Here is a 15,304-nt window from a genome sequence, read left to right as displayed (position 1 = left end):
TTTCAGTCGCAGTTGTCCAAATTGGTGTGTTAAGTTGGAGACTAGCTCTTGCTTTTGAGGGATCAAAATTGATTTTCCTCTATCAGCCAGGGAGCGTGAGGAGTTGTAACAATGCTTCAGCAAACAGATTCAAAGTGTAACGACTACTTTGAGCAAACTAATGTCTTGTACACTTGGAAAACAAGGGTGTGAAGTCAGCCAGCTACTAGGCATCCCCGTTTGAACAATATGGGGGGGTGGGGGGAATGCAATCAAATTGAAATGTCAAGTAGGTTTCAATAGAGCGCAGCACAAAATTGTTTTATCAGAATTAAAGGTCAGCAGTTTTGTGATGATTAGGAAAAGCAATTATAATATTAATGTCTTTGAACTTAAAAATCAAGATTATAATTCAGAAATAAAAAACATACCTCAGAGGTAAATGAAAATGTAGTTTTATTACCTTATTTTTAAGGTAGAAGGATATTAAAAGTCCAATTTGGATAGATATTTCTGTTGTGGAGAAGTCAACATTGAAATTAAGAGCCGTGTCTCTGCTTTAGCCACCGGCTTTTCTGTTTAGCTGACCCACTTACAGAAATAACTTTTAGCAGTCGAAGGGAATGGGAGACCTCATAGGGCACTGGCGACTCATGCATCAGTGAGCTTCAGTAGTAATGTGCTGAAACATTTCCATCATGGAAGATGTGGGAATCTGACAGAGAATCTTCTGAGTAGGTTTCACAGATGGTTGGGGCTGCAAGGGGTCACTCAGGAACATCATTCATGATTTTTCACTACATGAATCCTACCAGAAATTTGCCTCACTTCTTTCTGGAATCCCTGTTAAGATATAAATTTGTTACCAGACTGGGTTGTTCATGCCAATTCTGCTTTACTCTGACTCCTTTGAAATATTTTCCTATGCTAAGTATTGCCATTAGTTTTTAGTAAATGGGACACTAGATGGGGAGGGTTCTGAGTTACTACAGAGAATTCTTTCCCAGGTGTCTGGCTGATGGGTCTTGCCCACATGCTCAGGATCTAACTGATCACCATATTTGGGGTCGAGAAGGAATTTTCCCCTAAGTCAGATTGGTAGAGACCCTTTTTTTCTTCCTCTGCTGCCTGTGGCGTGGGTCACTTGCAGGTTAAACTAGTGTAAATGTTGTAGTCTCTGTAACTTGGTCTTTAAATCATGATATGAGGACTTCAGTAACTCAGCCAGAGGTTAGGAGTCTATTACAGGAGTGGGTGAGTGAGGTTCTGTGCCCTGCAATGTGCAGGAGGTCACACTAATGATCATGATGGTCCCTTCTGATCTTAAAGTCTATGAGTACATTACTCCTGTTCTTATTGCTCTTGTTCTGTGTGATCAGTCCCTAGGTATCCCTCCAAACTTCACACAGTATAATGGTATTAGATCTCTATTTCATCTCCTTCCCAAATAACAGTTTTCTAGGTTGTCCATAGTTAGGTCTTAAAACTCTGTTGTTGTATCTTTTTAGTTCTTGCTATTTCCCCCCCAACTTTCCAGTGACCCTGTTTGTGTGGTCCCTTCATGAACTCACTCCATCCTATTGCAGATCTTCTCTCTCTGCGCAACTTTCTGATTCCATTTCTCATCTACCACAGGACTCTTCTCTGTCTCTCCATACAGTCTCATTATTGTTGGGGCCAAGACTTACTCTGCAGCTCCTACTACTGGGACAGCCTTCCTGTACCTCTGCACCTCATCAGCTCTCCCTCTCATCTGAACTCTTGCCTGAAAATCTTTCTTTTGTTTCTTGGTTTACACCATTTTTCTTTTTCTTTTCTTATTAATCTTTGTCTCTGTATTCATCATGGTAACTCTGTCAATTGTTCTGAGATGCTCTTTGTCTGAGCCTGACTACTCAGAATGTAAACGTTGGTGTAGACTGATGAATCTGTAGGATTTTAGAGAAGTGCTGAATACAAACTAGCAAGTTTTCAAAGTTGTTTGCAACAGGAGTTGGCTCCATTTGCATTGTAGAAACTGTTGAAAAGCTCCCCCTTTTTACAAAAACATCTGTTGTGTTAAACTGAAGCTCTGAGACTCTTGTGCGTCGATCTATTATTTTCAGTGGGCTGCGGTACCACTCAATGCTACTATTGAGTGTTGATTATTTTTAACCAGAACGTTTCATCCTTTTGTGCTTTGCTGCACTCGGCTGAAAGTTGTGTATATTTTGTAAAATTCTGGGTCAATTAGATAAAGGATGCTATGGGCAGGCGTCTGCCCGATTTTTGACATTGCACATTGGTCTTGATCTGACCTACTGTTAGGTTTCTTGGGTGCCATCCCAGCTTTGCCAATGTTCCTTAACACTGATCTTCAGCAACCTCTGCTGTTCCAGTCCTGGGCTTCCCAAACAGCTCTGCCAATGCCCCTCAGTCCTGCCCTACAGCCCCCTTGCCATTCCAGTCCAGGGCTCCCTACACAGCTCTGCCAATGCCCTTCAATCCCACTTGGCAGCCCCCTTGCTATTTCAAGCCTCTCCTACCAGATCTGTCAATGCACCTCCGTCCTGCCCTATGACACACACCCTATTACTGCAGTTCAAAACTCTTGTCCCCACCATCTCTGTCAGTAAATTTAATTTTGGAACTATAACAGCCCCTGCTGCTGCGGTTATATGTCCCCACACAGTTCTGCCAATACACCTCAGTTTAAACTCATGAAGTTCTGGGCTTTTCACGAGCAGTGGCGGCCAACTTGTTCAAGACTGTTGTGGTGGCTTTGTGATGTGCAGTATTTTCCTCAAAGGGCTCATTTTAGACCACCAAACCATCCTGATCCTGTGACTTAACCTAAAATGTGAATCTGAGTCTCCAGAGATGAAAGATGAACACCTTAAATCAATATCCTCTCTCCTGGCAAGTGGAAGAGACGATGTTTCATGAGTTTATTTGGATAAGTCTAAATTGAAAGTGACAAATTATGTTTCAGGGAGCCAGCAATCAGGTGCCAATCTACCCGCTGTCTGTTGAATTATCCTATTAACGAATACTACAACATATGAATTTGTATGGCATGCTGTTGTGGTTCTGCAGTGCAGAAAACCTGTTTGGTTTTTCTGCGCACTAAGTATTATCAACAAAATGCAGTAGATAGGGGTTATTTAGAAGTCAGTGGCACTTCATCCCTATATGTTTTGCAAGTAATATCTTTTGAGGTCTCTCGTCCTACACACCATCTTCAAATGTTGGGTCCTTCTAGCTAAGGAGCGCTGGGCAGTGTCCCCTTTTAAGTCCCATCAGTCTTGCTCTTGAGCAGTCACTCAGAAAATGAGGCCAGTGGTTCCTCTTTCACCATTCACAGCCTGGCAACGAGGGGCCAAGCCTGAAACCTAGCTAATCTGAGATCCCCCATCCGGCAGCTAGTTGTGCTGCCCCTAAACCACTGGCCTGGCTCAAAGGGTGCCCATCTGAAGATGCTACAGATGCAGTGGTTAGAATACAGTTTGCACAGCCACATACCTAAATGGGCCATCTCTGTGTTGGCCTTGGTGAACAGGTGGTACATTATTTCTGCAGATGATCATTTTAATCGCCACATCAAGAATTGTGTTAAATGTATAGCATCTTAGTCATCTGTACCCTTGACAAGAAAATGCACTTCTTAATTTAGTACCAGGTGGACTAACTAGCCTATAATGTGGGATGCATCGATTGCTTTGAAAAAGATGCATCCTGCTCTATATGGGCATATCAATAACTTGAAACAGAAGGTATTTTTCACTATATTGCTAAGACCTTCAGGTATTTTCTGTGGCCCTATGTGGTTCTTAGCAGTTGTTCTCGGCCATCTGGCTTTGCTTTCTTTTGGAGATTAGAAAAGTCTGAGCTGAGGGTTAAGGAAGCTTATAGTATTTAATTGTGTGGCTAGGATGGTGGTTTATACTGAATTCATCTTAAGTGCATAATATGTTTGACAAAAAGTCTGTGCACGTACGTATATTAGTTGGTTCAATTTGCCTTCCAGAGCATTTATGTGCAAATGAATCAAGTTTGCGGAGTGGCCAATACAGGCTCATAGAAGAAATCAAATATTGATGTTTGTTTATACAAATAGCAGCCTAATTAGTAAGAGAGAAAACTGCTAAATATAAAGATTGGACATGGGTTAATACAAAATATTTAACTTCAGTGCATTATCCAGAAAGAGTGAGTGTTACAACAACTGTTTATGGAACATACTGCGAAGACTTTAATAAGTTGTTATGAATAGAATAGTAAACTTTCAAAAATAAATGGAAGTTCACTTCTCCTATTTAAGCAAGGGAAATTTTGAAGTAAGAATATTTGATCAGAGTTACAGTTGACAACTTTGCGTATGGAGTTTGGTGCATGGATAAATGTTAGGTTGCCCTATTCATTTAAGTAAGGGCAATTAGTCCCAAATGGTCCATATATTTTGGAATGTTCTGAGTATAAATTTTGATAGATTTTAGCATAGCTTATTTGTTTAAATTTGCTAATGTGATGCGTTTGTACTCTGTGAACCTTTAGTGAGAGAGAAAATCATACTGAAATTTAATGTCATCATGGGTAAGAAAACTAAGAATAGGCAGTAAGTTAACTTAATGTGGTTCTTTTGTTAGATTAAGCCTGCCTGTATGTTTCTTTGACAAAAAATACAAAGCCCCTCGTTAAGAATTTAAATAATAATTATAGGTATATTGTCACTTAAAGTTATTATTAATGACATTAATCTTGTTCAAAAGTAGATGAAATTAGTGAAGGTCAAAGTCAGATTAAGTTATATACACATTTTTGCAAATTCAAATGTTGGATATTCAGTTTCAAGCAGACTTTCTGGGCATTTTGTTAAAATGTAAGGCTGCAACAAAAAATAAGCTGAAAAAGTTAACGTGGAAATGGCAGTGCAGACAATTTCAAATTTAGCAAACAAGAATCACTATTTGATTCTGTTTATAAATACATTTTAATAAAATATGGGACAAAGACTATCCTTGAAAAGATTTTCTATTTCAGTAAGTAATATAATTGTATCTAACAGGAAAGCAAGTGGTTCATAATTTCCCTTATTGAACAAAAATGACCATGGATATTTAGTGGTGGAGCAAACTTAACGGAGTATCTAAAGCCAGTAAAACATGCGCCATATATCTGCTCTATAATCTGGGTTCTGGGATCAGATGCAGAGAGAGAGAGAGGGAAAAACATGTCCATTCTGTTGGGGAGTGAGACTGCTATCACAGGTATTGGTACTGTAATGCAGCTAAGACTCCTAGAGCTGTTTATATAGGGTAATCCATACTTAGAGGCATTTTTTCCAACTGGAATATATACTGTAACAGCACACTGTTTAGTTTGAATTACAAAGCTTTAATGCTTATCTGAACCTGTTGGACAAATATAAATCTTGTGAGCAGGCTTTGTCCCTCTGCCTATCTGTAAGTTAATCTTCTGGGTTTAATGACACATGTGGGGTCTCTGAAAAAAGAACAATTTCAAACTATAGACAACGTATAACGGGGCACACGTTCAGATTAACTTTATTTTTCCGACCTGGTCCTTACTGCATGATTTTGTAATCATGTTTCCCTGTGTAGCGCATAACCCTTTTCTGACACAGGGAATAAAGATAAGGAGAGATGTTAAAGGATATAGAGAACCTTCTCTCATGACAAGAGATCAATATTTTCTTCTATAATTTTCTGCCAGGAGTGAATCCAGAGCCACTTGAGAACATCTTAGCTGGCAAGTGACAGAATGCATATACAGTACAGAAAACCTGTACTAGCACAAGGCACCAGTGTGGTGGCATTTAAAATATTACCCGGGTAAAATGAAGCCACCTAAAAGTTCAGATACATTATTTGTTTTTAAAGTGCTACATACTGAACTGTGAAAGAAAAAGATTTTAATTTTGCTAAAATGCTGTTTTTGTTTTCATTCTTGTCTATATGAAAAGTCTATTTTTAATGGGAATTTCAAAGAGTAAGTAATTTCCCAGCATGCTAATTCAGATTCATTTCTAAATGTACACTCGTGTGTGCTAGAGTTGCCAACTGAGCATCCTTGCCCTGCCCCCACTCACTCCATCCCCCTCCCTCTGTTGCTCGCTCTCCCCCACCTTCACTCACTGATTTTCACCAGGCTGGGGTAAGGGGTTGGAGTAAGGGAGGGGCTGAGGGCTCAGGTTCGGAGTGTGGGCTCTGGGGTGGGGCCGAGGATGAGGGATTTGGGGTGCAGGAGCGGGCTCCGGGTTGAGGCCGAGGGGTTTGGAGTATTGGAAGGGGGTATGGGCTCTGGGCGGGTGTGTGGGCTCTGGGGCCCGGCCAGGGATAAGGAGTTTGGGGTGCAGGAAGGAGCTCTGGCCTAGGGCATGGGGTTGGGGTGCGGGAGGTGGTGCAGGGTGTGGGCTCTGGGAGGGAGTTTAGATGTGGGAAGGGGCTCAGTGTTGGGATGCGAGAGGGGGTGAGGGATGCAGCTGGGGGTGTAGGTTCTGGGGTGGGCCCAGGGATGAAGGGTTTGGGGTGCAGGAGGGGGCTCCAGGCTGGAAGGTGAAGCCAATGGGTTTAGGGTGTGGGAGGGGACTCTAGGCTGAGGTGGGGGTTGGGATATGGGAAGGGGCAGGGGCTCTGGGCTGGGGATTCGGGGCCAGAAATGAGGGGTTCAGGGTGTAGGGAGGCGGCTCTGGGCTGGAGCAGGGGGTTAGGGTGTGGGTGTGAAGGCTCCTGCTGGGGGTGTTGGCTCTGGGGTGGGGTTGGGAATGAGGGGTTTGGGGTGCAGGAGAGGGCTCGGCTGGGGCAAGGGGGTTTGGAGTGCAGGAGGGGGCTCTGGGCTTGGGCAGGGGGTTGGGGCGCAGGAGGTGGTTCAGGGTGCAGGCTCCTAGCACGGTGCTTACCTCACGCAGCTCCCAGAAGCGGGGACATGTTCCTCGGCTCCTAGGTGAAGACATGGTCAAGTGACTCTGTGTACTTTCTCCAACCATGGGCACCACCCCCTCATCTCCTGTTGTCTGCCATTCCCAGTCAATGGGAGCTGCAGAGCTGGTGCTCGGGGCGAGGGCAGCATGTGGAGCCCCCCGGCTGTCCCTCCTCCTAGTAGCCGAGGGAGATGTTGCTGCACAGAGTTGGGCAGGGAGACTGCCAGCCCCGCACCAATCAGACTTTTAATGGCCTGGTCAGCGGTGCTGACCGGAGCCACCAGGGTCCCTTTTTGACCGGGTGTTCCAGTTGAAAACCAGACACTTGGCAACCCTAGTATGTGCAAGGTCCAATTTGGGCTTGTGAAAAGAATAGTGCATACGAACATAGGAGTGCAATTATATGCACATGTTTGCACGTGGATCTTTTAGCCTCTGGTTTTAAAATTTGGTACACAAACAGTTCTGATTTCCCTACGTGTCCCACTGGTTGGATATGCTATAAATAAAGCACTGTCCTTTTTACAACTTCTGTACTATGCTAAGGATGGTGACACTACTTAGAAGTGTTTAACATTGTTTGCATCCTCCAGCATTTTATAACCATTTTAAACAGTGTTGAAGAACAGTGGTACCCTGGGAGGGTGCATACTTTCAGAAGTGCTTCTGTTGAATCTGGTTTAGTTTAAACTGGTTTAGTTACAGAGAAGATGGGGCTTGCTCCAGAACTGTTTGGTTGGTTCCCCTACGTGGCAGGGATTCAGGAACATTTTTAAAGGCATGTTTTATGTTTGATATAGGAAACTTTATGTTGTGCATTCTTTATAGAATTCCTTTCACATACTGCTGTTCACTAACATCACATGCTAATCTTGTCCTCTTTGGGAGAGGTGATGAGGGGAATAATATGAAGTTTGTCTTTGGAAATATTGTTGCTGTTGCTGCCCGGACGCTCAGGAGCCATTTATTGTTTGTGACATTGGATAAATGGTATATTGAGTTATGATTCAAAAGTAGATTTGTCTGATACATTCGTTATAACATGGCTTGCTGGGCACAGTTGTTTGGTCATCTTTTTGTGAGGCTGGCTCAATGCATTGAATGTGAGAAACACAATATCAATTTTTAGAAATTAAAAACAAACAGTAGCTAAGTTCCTGATTATAAATATGTATCGTGGTATAGTGACTTAGGCCGCATGGCGTCAAGTGGCCTAACAATTAGTAAATGAGCTTGCCAAGCTCATTTTCATGTGGGCTCCTAGATAAGTATCTTTGTCACACGCTACCCTCACCCACAGCAGCACGGTCATCTCTTCTCCCTGAACCATCAGTCGTCCATTCTACTTCCCTCTGATTATGCCCCAGTTTCTTGCAGTGGCTCCTTTTCTGATCGTGGTTAAAAGCTTTAACTTACTGCTACACCCCTGTAATGCTTCCCTTCCAGCATGTCTCTGGTCCTGTCTTTACTTCAGTGCATGCTGCAGTATCTTCTGCATCTCCTAGATATAAGGGGGAGAGGGACTTGCAGCACCTTCATTACCCTGAGAAATTGGCAGCAGCAGTGGCTCCACAGATGAGCCTTGTCTCTCCCCACCATGCACCATAAATCACTAGATTTTTGAGGGATGTGTTTGTTCTGGTGCTGCTGGGAAAGCCAGCCAGTTGTTTGATGTACTTCATGGGAATTCATGCTGCTTCCCATCTCGCCTGTTCTAGGACCATATAAGGGAAGACTGGAGATGACAACACAACTCAGAGGAGCACTGAGAGAAAAAAGCAGAGAGCCCAGTAAAGTGCTGGGGGGCAAGTTGTTATTATAAAGGGAAAGAGAGACCACAGTTTCTTTCTTCACCCTGCCTATAAACCCTCTTAGTGCAGCCCTCCATCTCTCTATCCCAGAATCCTCAAGCGCTGTGAGGATATAATTTGTGCTGGTAAAGGTCTCAGACAGATGGATTCAGAATTCAGGCTGAGCCACTTAAACCAGATCAAGTTCAGCAAATATGACACCCGTGAAAGGGTTAATCAGCTAACAAAAAATCCAGTAGATACTGATGTCCTGCTTCCACAGTCATTGTTTGGCCAGTGAGTTATTCAGAAGACGTAACTCTGCTGGCTTGTGATAAGATATCCTGTTGGGCCTGGAGGGTTTTTTTTGATGCCTACAGAAGAGACTGTTTTGATCAGATGGGATGAGGGCAGTGTGGTCCTGTGGCTAGATCAATAGCTTGGGAAACGGCTCTATTCTTGGTTCTAGCACTGACTCCCTGGGTGACCGTGGGCAAGTCTCTTCACCCTCTATGACTCAGTTTTCCCACCTGTAAAATGAGATTCATGATAGTTAGCTACCTTTGTAAAAGAAATCTGTGAATGCAAGTGCTGCATTTAATAAATTCATTTAGTCTAATATTTTTGACTTGCCTCTGGATTAATAGACTAAACGTAAAACTTGGGTAAGTTGCTTGGTTTGGGTTTTGTCAGGGCTCTCTCTCTCCATACATGCCTCTCATCTGAGTGGCTCTGCAATACAGATGGCTCCAATTCAGCTCAGGCAAATGTAGTAGGGCAAACATGTAACTACAACTGGGACCCTGACATGTCTCCATGTAAGAAGGAGGTTAGATTTGTTTGCATGAAAAGGGGGAAGTCATTGCCTTTGAACATGAGAACAGCTAAGGCTTTCGTACAGAAAGACCAAGGAGATAGCCCTACTTGTGGTAAGTGCAGTTCAGTTAATTGGGGTTCTGCTGTATGTGCAAATTAAAATATGCCCTATGCAAGGCTGAGCTACTGTGGAATGACACAGTTAATTTTCTGTAACTGCACCTGGTAATTGCTCACCACTCATCCTGTGCCATCGTCTCAATAACTTAACCTTCCAGCATCTCAGTCATTTTACGTCTAATGTGGAATCAAGGGAGGAATCCTGCTGGTAATCACATGTTGTGCCTGGACTATTCTGAAGATACAGATGATCTCACTGTCACCACCATTGCCTAGTCGAAAAATAAAGAATCCTGACATGGCTGGAGTGTGATATTAAGTGGTGAACATACATGAACTCCCCAATAGGTTCAGTGTAAGACTTAATCATTTTAATGTCATCTCACAGAAATGACTGCAAGCGTTGAACTCAAAGCAATTTCACAGCCTTCTGAAACAAATTAGCTTTTTAAATCAATTCAGATAGTCATCTCCATTAAGTACAGTCCCTTGCTGCTTAAGAGCAAATCAAATTGCTGTATGTATCGGCTAGAGATAATTGAACCTCCAAATGTTTGGAGGTTTGACTTGGATAATTCCCATACCTTTCTGCCTCTTCCCCTGAGCTGGGTCACAGTTCAAACTGCCATCCCAACTTCTTTGGTCTAATTAGTCCATGGGTTAAACCAAGCAAAATTGGTTTTCCATAAGGAATCTGCATGGCTAACCATTGACTGTGATTGTCCCTGATAAAACCACAGGTAAATCAACCCATGTTCTCACTACTTTAGCATCCTAGTTGCATCATTTGGTCCTACATGTGCCAGTGTAACCAAGGGTGAATTGTAAGTGTTTGCAGCTACAACTATCATTCAGGGAGCATCATTCTTAAGTGTTTGAGAAGTGCCTAACTAACACACATTGGATGCTAGCTCAAATAACTAATAAATATTATCAATTGGAAACTGGCCTTTCTATTCTTTATCATTTACAAATTTATCAATTTGTTAGCTCTAGTGAGTTTGGAGATATTTCACTGAAAACACTGTAATTGTTCCGTTGGCTTAGTAGTGGGTTTTTTTTGTTTGTTTGGATTTTTTTTTGATCCAGGACTGAAATTAGCAAATTCTAGACTTTAGTCCTGTGTAATTCCCAATCCCCAGAATTGAACAATTTGAAACAAACAAACAAAAAAGTATAAGAAGAATCATGCATTTTCTTTTTCTTTCTTCCTCTTCCTCTCCCCACCAGGGCAGGTTTTTGAAATTTTGTTTTAGCTGGTGGGTAAAATTTTGTCTTTGTGCACGCATATGTGTGTGTTGATGTACAGTGGTACATAATATGACTGCCGCCGCCCTATCCTCCACTACTTCCTTTCCAAAGCGTTGCATTTTATTACTGATCCAAATCCTCCAGAGTTCCATAAAACTACATTACAGGGGAGCATAATGGGCCTGATCCAAAGCCTATTGAAATCAATGGCAAGACTCCCATTGACAATGTCTAATGTGTATGTACATGAGTGTATCATTCTACTTGCCTAGTGTTCTAAATATATAGCTATATGCATATATGGTACATGTTAACGTGTATATGTATGTGTATGAGTGAGCATTACATAAAATTCACTCACTTGGTCTGCAAACTTAGCTGAAATTTGCACATTAATATTTAGACTAACATAAATAGTATTTTGCTATGATCTTCTCATATGAATATTTGTGGGTCAGATTTATTCATTGCAATTTATATGTATCTCTTGTGCCCTGAGCACGCATTTTTGACTGAGATCTTTTCTTCTTCATTTACTTCTTCTGGCATTAGATACCTTAGCACATTTTTGGAGGATTTTTTTATCGAGGTATTTTCCCATGTTTTATAAAGTTTGTTACTGCCAGCACTACTCCTTAATCGGATGTCCATTTTATTTTTTTAATTCTTGGCCTAGTTATTAAACACTCTTGTTTTCAATATTGTGCTGTGCAGGTGTTACTTACATTTTGTAAGCAGCTGTGTTACTGTTAACTAGATTGACTTCTTTTCAAGACTGATTTCTTCTTCAGGGTAGCCTTGGATAGCTTCCAACCAATTATGGTCTTAAGCCAGGTAAGAGAGCTGCTTGTCATTGGATTGTCATTCAGAAACGTGAACATTTAATTTCGTGATGAACAGCTGTTTCAAACTAAATCACTGTTTGAGAATCTTAGCCTCTTAGGGTATTTCTACATTGCAGTGTAAGCCCAGGGGAGGAACTCAGGCTCAAGCCTAATCTACACACAAATTGCATTAACCCAGGGCTCAGACCCAGGGTCCCAGGACCCTCCAAGGTGCAGGGTCCAAGCCTGAGTCAAGCCGGGACCCAGGGTTCAAGCCCTATTACTTTGCAGAGTAAAGGCAGCCTCACTGGACTTATGCTGTGGGAGTCCACCAAAAGTATTCCACAATCCCACGGGACAACTTTTTTGTCCTGTGAACAGTCAAGTTTTCCCACACTGCTCCCTGAGCAAAGGGCTACAGCAGGCATATTTTGGGATGGTGCTAGAATGGATGCCTGGGATAGGGGTGGTTGGATTTGGGCCCACATAATGCAGTGTAGATGCTGGAACCCATGGTTCAACAATTCCTGACCTGGGGTTACAAATAAGTGTAGACGCTCAAGCCCTAGGGTAACAAAGCCAAGACAAAACTCAAGTTCCGCTGCCCTTCAGATATGGCTACACTACAATGTAAGCCCAGGGTTAGTGGAACTTGTGTCCGCGGACCTGATGATTGGGAGCCCGGAGTTCCAGCATCTACATTGCATTATGAGGATCCAAGTCCAACCACCCCTATCCCAGACCTCCTAGCACCCTTCCATAATGTGCCCACTCTAGCCCATTGTTCCTGGTGCAGTGTGGGAAAGTTGGACTGTACACCCCTGCATGTCCCAGGAAGTTTGAACATCTTGCCGAGCCATCATTTTGGTCTGTGCACTCCCAGCTACTAGATCCAGCAACACAGAGGGGCACCTTTGGAAGAACGTCTCTCTTGCTTGCACTTTCACTCCTATTTCAGAAAATGGAAAGAGCTTCTGTGAGGGGCTACTGGACATTTTTTGGCAGTGTTTACTGACCTACCGAAGGCACCTGTTGGAGCTAATGATGGAAGAGGACAACACAGACATAGAAGAGTTGCACAGGCTGTTGCTGCTTGTGACTCTAGGTCTAGTTGCACTTCTGGAGCAGGTCCATAAGCACCGACTGGTGGGACCACATTGTCATGTAGACCTGGGATGCCTAGCAGTGGGTATAGAACTTTCGCATGAAGAAAGCTACATTTCAGGAGCTTTGTGAGCAGCTTGCTCCCACACTCCAGTGCCAGGATACATTAATAAAGGCAGCCATGCTGGCCCAGAAGCAGGTGGCTATAGCCATCTGAAAGCTGGCTACTCCTGTATCTGAAAGGTCTTGTTGCCATCCGATTTGGTGTTGGAAATTTGACTGTGAGTAAAGTGATGGTGGAAGTTTCTGAGGCAATAAGGAGCGTGCTTTACCCCAAGATATTCCTGAAGTTGTTGCTGGCTTTGAGAGAATGGGGTTCCCAAACTGCGCCAGGGCCATCAATGGGACTCTCATGCTCAGAGTTTGTCCTCCTCAAGAAGCACAGGAGTACATAAACCGTAAAGGGTGCTACTCCGTAGTTATGCAGGCTGATTTATGAATGTCCATGTTGGCTGCATTGGAAAAGTTCATGATTCTGCTGCTTGGGAGTCTACATTCGTGGACAGACTAGGATGTGGTTGTGATGAATGGAGTTGTAGTTCCCACTGTTATTCTGTGGGGATCCTGTGTGTCTGCTTTTGCCTTGGCTTATGAAACCAGATCCTGACCCCAGTAGCCCCAGCAAAAGAAGGTTTAATTACATTCTCAGCAAGTTTAAAATGATAGTTTAATGTGCCTTTGGCAGACTGAAATCTCGGTGGCACTGTCTGCAGACCAGTTTGGATACATATGAATGCCCATGCTGGGTCAGACCATGGTCCATTTAGCCCAGTTCCCTGTTTTCCAACATCGGTCAGTGCCAGATGCTTCAGAAGGAATGAACAGAACAGAACAGTTATTGAGTGATCCATCCCATTATCCAGTCCCCGCTTCTAGAAGTGGAGTTTAGGGACACTCAGAGCATCTTGGCTAGTGGCCATTGATGGGCCTATCTTCCATTAACTTATCTAATGCTTTTTTGAATCCAGTCATACTTTTGGCCTTCACAACATCCTTTGTGATGAGTTCCACAGGTTGACTATGCATTGGCTGAAGAAATCCTTCCTTTTGTTTTAAACCTTCTGTCTACTAATTTCATTGAGTGATACCTAGTTCTTATGTAAAGAGCTAGATAACACTTCTGTATTCAGGTTTCAGAGTAGTAACCATGTTAGTCTGTATCCGCAAAAAGAATAGAAGTACTTGTGGCACCTTAGAGACTAACAAATTTATTGTAGCATAAGCTTTGGTGGGCTGCAGCTCACTTCATTGAATGCATGTAGAAGGAAGATATATACAGAAAATACTGAAGGAAGACGCACGCACGCACCATGAAACGGTGGGTGTTGCCATACACATTATAAGGAGAGTGATCAGTTAAGGTGAGCTGTTGTCAGCAGGAGAGAAAAATTAACTGTTTGTAGTGGTAATGAAATGGACCATTTCCAGCAATTGACAAGGAGATGTAAGAAACTGTGCGTGGGGGGGGGATAAGCATGGGGAAATAGTTTTACTTTGTGTAATGGCCCATCCACTCCCAGTCTTTATTCAAACCTAATTTAATGGTGTCCAATTTGCAAATTAATTCCAATTCAGCAGTCTCTCATTGGAGTCTGTTTTTGAAGTTTTTGTTATTGTTGTAATATTGCGACTTTTAGGTCTGTAATCGAGTGACCAGGGAGGTTGAAGTGTTCTTCAGCTGGTTTTTGAATGTTATAATTCTTGACGTCTGATTTGTGTCCATTTATTTCTCCACACCATTAATGATTGTATACACCTCTATCATATCCCCCTTAGTCTTTTCATTTCTAAACGGACAGTCCCAGTCTTTTTAATTTCTCCTCATAGCTGCAGTCATTTTTGTTGCCCTCCTCTGCACCTTTTGCAGTTCGAATGTAACTTTTTTTAGATGGAACAACCAGAACTGCATTCAGTGTGATGTTACACTCCATATTCTTTATGGAAATATGCTTATAATATGGATATGACATAACTGAGATATACTTTATGCAATATGGGTCTGGTAAGGTATCATTGGAAAGGTTGTTATGTATTGAATGTGATTATCCAATTTGTATGCATGTATCATTTCTGTATCTAAAGTTAGGAATGTGGACTGTGTAACAATTACAATTGGGTGTATATTGGGACAATACCCACCAGATGACAGGTAATCAGATTTGTTGGGCCATCGGGAAGGAGCAACAAGACTGTGAATATACTGACTCGCTCCCTCCTGGGAGGTGTCCGGGGAATAACTGTGACACTACTAGGTCAGGTGGTCTTGTCACCTGATACTAAACATTATCTGGGACTTCTTGTAACTTTCCACTGAAAGGGAAGGGAGAGGGGGTCAAGTTTGGCAAACAAAGGATTCCCGCTGTATGTAAATCTTATTTAAGAGTGGGGAGGAAGGCAAACGGGACTCCTTCTCTACATGGCCTGTCTGCCCAAGAAGAGAG

General features: G+C 42.7%; 1 protein-coding gene across 3 annotated transcripts in view; it reads left to right on the top strand.

Annotated features, from left to right (window-relative positions):
- Positions 1 to 15,304, top strand: part of TSPAN9 (tetraspanin 9) — a 296,264-nt gene that overhangs the window by 138,588 nt on the left and 142,372 nt on the right. The window lies entirely within an intron of this gene.

The sequence above is a fragment of the Gopherus flavomarginatus genome, chromosome 1 (assembly GCF_025201925.1).
Source record: "Gopherus flavomarginatus isolate rGopFla2 chromosome 1, rGopFla2.mat.asm, whole genome shotgun sequence".
In the NCBI taxonomy this organism is placed as follows: domain Eukaryota; kingdom Metazoa; phylum Chordata; order Testudines; family Testudinidae; genus Gopherus; species Gopherus flavomarginatus.
The sequence above is the reverse complement of the archived record's forward strand: the minus strand, read 5'-3'. Positions and strand labels throughout refer to the sequence as shown.